Here is a 5,810-nt window from a genome sequence, read left to right as displayed (position 1 = left end):
GGTGGTGAAGAATTCGGTGAACGGGGTTGGTGAATTTTGAAGCCTTTTTACTCGACCTCCTTACTTCATTATCGGAGGTGTAGGTGTGACAGAAAGCTTGATGATCTATGTTATCCAGGGTGGTGTACCCTCTTTTGAATACAGAACGGTTAAGGTGTGACGTCTTGTACAGTTCTAGATGCTTTGTGAACTGCGCAAGAGTTAGGTGATACATCTGATTCTGGTGGCGAAAATGGATGCACTCGTGACTGTTGTACTCATCCTGGTCAACATTTGACTCGAATTTCCAAGTTGCCATGAATTCTGCGTATGGCTCCTGATACACCTTTTCATTAATCTCAAACAGCTTTTGCCAGGCGCTGTTGATTTTCCCGTGTGCTGTAAAGTTCAAAATTTGTCTAAGCTCATCGGCCCAACCACACTGTTCCATTATTACCTAGTTGATATATTTGTTGGCCCCTTTTTGTCGATTTATCCAATTCCTCATAAACGGTTCATTATCCGCTGGGTTATCTTGCCCGAGGAGGTAGTGGGGTAACTCATATTCTTCCGGTAAATAATTAGCCATCTGCGAAGGTCAAGTAACGTAGGTTATGTTCCAAAAAAATAAGACTTAAAATAACACTTAGAATTTAAAAATGCATATATTTTTTTGAAAAATTCGAAATGAGGGCTTTAAAAATGGCATTTTCCAAATTCCTGTTATAGTCAATTATAGCCAAAATTACCGCAAACTATATCTAATCTCACTACAAGCTTATTTTCAAGCAAAATTCAAAACGTACCCGTGATTGCAATAAATAATGCTAAACATAATAATTATAGAGGGTTAGTCGTAATAAGCAATTTTGATTAAAATATGATAATTTCTAAGCATACAATGATTCTAATGACCATTTTTAATTACCTTAAATATTATTAATCATCAAACTTTAGCTATAACATTCTTAAGTCAAGGGTTAAGACCGTTTTACCGAAAAAAAATCATTTTGCTAAAAACGTACAAAATAAGAAAAGTCAAAGACTAGGCTAAATTTCCATTCGTAAGTCAATGATATCTTCATTTAGGCTAGTTTTAAGGCAATCCTAAGTTTTAAAAACGTTTTAACTATAGGAATAACCCTAAGCCTAATTAAGTGTAGTTTTACCAAAACATCAATTTTCAAGCAAACAAGCCTAAATTGTTCCAAAACTAGTTTCTAAGCATCCTAAATGAATCACTAAGCCTAAATAAGCTAGCAAAACATCAAGTTTCCAAAAATTTCACCAATTTCTAGCCTAAAACCTCAACTAACGAATCGAGAGCTAAAAACTATCCAAAATACTTTAATCGAACCTAAAAACTAACACACATCAATCACATTATCTAACTAAGCATAAAGGAAATTAAAATTGGGCATAAAACGCAATTTTTCTCAAAAGTCAAAAATTTGACTGAGTAAAAACTCGAATTTTAACCGTGAAAGAATACCTTTTACGTCAAATTGATGATGGAAACGCGTTTAGGAGGCACGAAAGAGTCGGATTTGAGCTTTGATTTGTTAAAAATGATCAAGATTTGAGCTTGGTGGTGGTGGGGTGATGCGTCGGCCGAAGAACACAGAAGGAGGAAGAAGAAAAGAAAAGAGAAAGAAGAAAAGGAAAGGAGGAAAAGAAAAGAAGAAGAAAAAGATGGGCCCGTGAGGCTCACGGGCTTATTTCTCCGACCCGACCCGCAAATTTGTAGTCTTTTAAGATTTTAAAATTTTAACTAGATTAATAGAAGATAAATAAAATTTTACTTCGGATTTTAATCCGGTTATTTTTATTAATTAAACTAAATTTTAAAAGAAAAAGTCAAATGGACGGAGTAAAATTAAAATATTTTATTTTATTAAAAACACAAATTACACAGGTTTCACAACTAAGTTCCAGAAAGAACGCGGAAAGAAAGATAAGTTAAAAGCTTCTTTGACCATCCAGAGTAAATCAACGGAGTGTACTGAAAATATTTCAAAATCACTTAGCATTTTACGCTCACGCTTTTGTAAATCTTCGATATTGTCCATAAGTTTAACCAAAACCCTTCTAACCTTTTTAATGTTTGAAATTCCATCCCTCAGTTTAGTTTCTCGATAATTAAGTTCGAAAAGAAGTTTTGACACTGTGTCTTGAAATAGAAGATCTTTCGCGCAGTCAGGATCACCGATAGTAAATTTAAAATTTTCAGTTATTTCCCGAATGATCTTTCTTTGCGGAGTCGTAAATGGAAATTTTGACATAGCGAGGATTTGTACGAGTTCAGAATATATTTCCTTTCTTTTTGTGAAGAAATTCTGATGTATTCTTTCCTCGGTGGAATCCGAAAAAACTTCAATTAATCTTTTGATGAGAAATGAGGCTGGATCAAAGTAAAAGAAATCTCAGTTTCCATATTTTGAAATAGGGTTAGGTTTCTTGCTTTCAATCCAAAATTCTAATTCGGAAGTGATTGCGGGGACATAATGGTTTATATGAATTGGAGAAAATTCCTTATCACTGAAGTGAGGGAGAAAACTGATGAATGACTCTAAATCGATTTTGAAATCAATTTCTGCATCCCGATACTTGACAAAAATATCATCCCCACATTCTTTTAACAGTTTGTGAAGAGAACGAACTTGAGAACGCATCTCTTTTAACAGATTGATTTGAAATGTTGAGAACGGGAAGTCTGAGGAATAGAGGTGCCTAATGAATTCTCTATAGACGTCTAACCTTCTATTAGGATTTAACAGATTTCCAGTAAACGGAGCTTGTGTTTTATCAATGTGTCATTGCTCCTTGGGATTAAATTCGAGCAAGTCTGGATAATTTAAAATAGTTGGATATTCTTCCCGCATTTCATCTTCCATTATCAGGAGTTCGTTAAGACTGAGCCTCCTTTTTGGATCGTGAAGAGGGTCGAATCCTGGTTCATTTGAGTAAAACTTATCCAAAAGCAACGAAATCTCTAAGTCAGATGAAATTATCCGGCTTCTTGGACTACAAGAATCAAGAACTAATTCTTGATGAGATTCATCAGGGTTTAGATTTGTTTTGGTTTTATAAAGGAAAATGTCATACCCCGTCCTAATCCACCTGGACGAAGTCATCAACATCTGGTCCCATTGCGAGGTACTGACCTAAATATGCCATAAATGACTCCAAGTAATATCTTTAGAATGAGCAAATGCACAGCGGAAGATTTCTTTCATACTTGAGAATAAACATGCTTAAAAGTGTCAACCAAAAGGTTGGTGAGTTCATAGGTTTATCATAACAATCATTTCAATATATTAATAGACCACAAGATTTCCGTTTATAAATATATGTACACTCGCAAGTGTATAAAAGTATTCTATAAGTTGTTGAGCGCTTCGGTAACCATACTTAACAATTAATGTGGCATATTCCCTTTATTATGAAATCTCCCTACACTGTACCAAGTGTAGTAAAAATGAAGTACTATGCAACCGTTTACAATACTAGAGCGACTAGCCCGGTTGGGGTGGTCAAACCCGATAGATCTATCAATAGGATTCGCGCTTACATGTTCTTCCAACATGTAAATATTAGTTACCAAGCTATTAGGGAAGATATGCAAGGTGGTACAACTCAACGTAGAATATATTTTAAGTACTTGTGTCTATTTCGTCAAACATAGAAACAGCGCATGTATTCTCAGCCCAAAAATATATATTGCAAAAGCAATTAAAAAGGGAGCAAATGAAACTCACCATACTGTATTTTGTAGTAAAAATACATATGACGACATTTAACAAATGTAGGGTTGGCCTCGGATTCACGAACCTATATCATTTATATATATATATATTAACACATATAATTGAAGTTGAATAAATTTATATATTATTAGTGATTTATTTGTTAATTTAATTACGCGTTTCATTAATAACCTAATTAATTACATTTATTCATTTTTATTTTAAAAGTTTTTACTATGGTTATGTTACATGTAGTAAATATGGTTTTATATAACTAATAGTTATTTGATAAAATAATATTGATAATAATAATAAATAAAAAGTTGTTTTCATTTTACAATAATAATAGTTATAGTAGTTATTATGATAATAATAGTGATACTAGTATTAATAATAATAATTTTGATAAAAATGAAAATTTTCTAATAATGATAATAATAATAAAAATGATACTTTTAATACAGATGACAGTTTTTAATAAAAATGATACTAATAATAATATTAATAATAATTAATACTAATAATAATAATAATAATAATAATAATAAAAAATAATAAGTAACTACCTCAAAGAAGTATCCGTTTAAAAAAATGCCCAAGTCCGGGTTTTAACCCGCGACGTCCCGCTAACCCGATAACTCCCTTAACCATTCGTCCGTAACTATTTTTCTGTTCTAATTCATACCATTTATTCTTTTGATCCATTATTAGCATATCATAATATCTTCATCATCTTCTTAACTTAAACATCACCATACTTATTATCACTATCATCTCATCAAATACGTAATCATCATCATCGTCTTTCATTATCATTACTATCATAGAATTATATCATCTTCATGATCATAATTCATGTATCATCTTTTATCATCATCATAAAATCTACATCTATATATCTTAATCAATATCATATATCGTATATTACATATCATATATCATCATGTGTAACACCACCACGACATCATCATGCTCACCATAACATAACCCGTTCATCACCATTTTCGTTATCATATTCGTCGTCACCATTATTATTATCATTTATCATTTTAATTATCATCATCATAATCTTATCATAATCATCGTATCTATTAATCTCAATCATCACTAACTTTATTTATATATAGTTATGTTGTAAATAATAATTATAATATTCTATTTTTATTTTATTTTACATAATTAATTTTAATATAACAACATATAATATTTAAAGTTTATTATATTTATATATACATATATATTTAAATACACACAAATCTATTTACAATTATCTGTTCGTGAATCGTCGAAATTGGTTGAAGGACAATTGAATACATGAAAACATTTCAAAAATTTTTGAGACTCAACCTAACAGAATTTTCTTATCGTCTCAGAGATATTTAATTGTATCGAGAGTTTGGTTTAAAATTAGTAGAAATTTTCCGGGTCATCACAGTACCTACCCGTTAAAGAAATTTCGTCCCCGAAATTTGATAGAGATCGTCATGGTTGACAATAAGTATGTTTTCATGACGAATATGAGTTGATAAATAGAGTTTTATCATTCTTGAGTAATATGAATGAAACAATTCGATTACTCGAAATGTACGAGTGAAGCTATCACAAAAGATTTAGATAGAGATTTAACTTTTGACATAATCATGTTGAATTTCCGGAATTCAAGGGATTTAGAGAAAATCTTCGTAATAAGATTTGATTCTTTGGTAATTAAGGAAATAAGATCTTCTTTGGTTAAATGCGATAATCTGCTTCGATTGCTCTGTCGGATATTTCACTATAAATTCACCCCTTCGTTTCTTTATATTCACAGTTCATACTTTCTATTCTTTCTTTCTTAATTCATACTTTTATTTTCTCTTTCCGAATTTAAGTCAATCGAATAATAGTCCAGAATCCATAGATATGAAGTTTCGAATGATCGTAATATACTTTGCAGAAAGGAAAGGTAACAGCACGATTTGATTTGTCGAATTACCAGAATCCCTGAGGATAGAACTATCAAGAATATATTTTCTTGATATGTTCAGAGGTTAATTAGAATGAAAGAGTTATGTAACATGGTTCATGATAAAGGTATTATCTGTG

Source organism: Rutidosis leptorrhynchoides, chromosome 1 (genome assembly GCF_046630445.1).
Source record: "Rutidosis leptorrhynchoides isolate AG116_Rl617_1_P2 chromosome 1, CSIRO_AGI_Rlap_v1, whole genome shotgun sequence".
In the NCBI taxonomy this organism is placed as follows: Eukaryota; Viridiplantae; Streptophyta; class Magnoliopsida; order Asterales; family Asteraceae; genus Rutidosis; species Rutidosis leptorrhynchoides.
The sequence above is the reverse complement of the archived record's forward strand: the minus strand, read 5'-3'. Positions refer to the sequence as shown.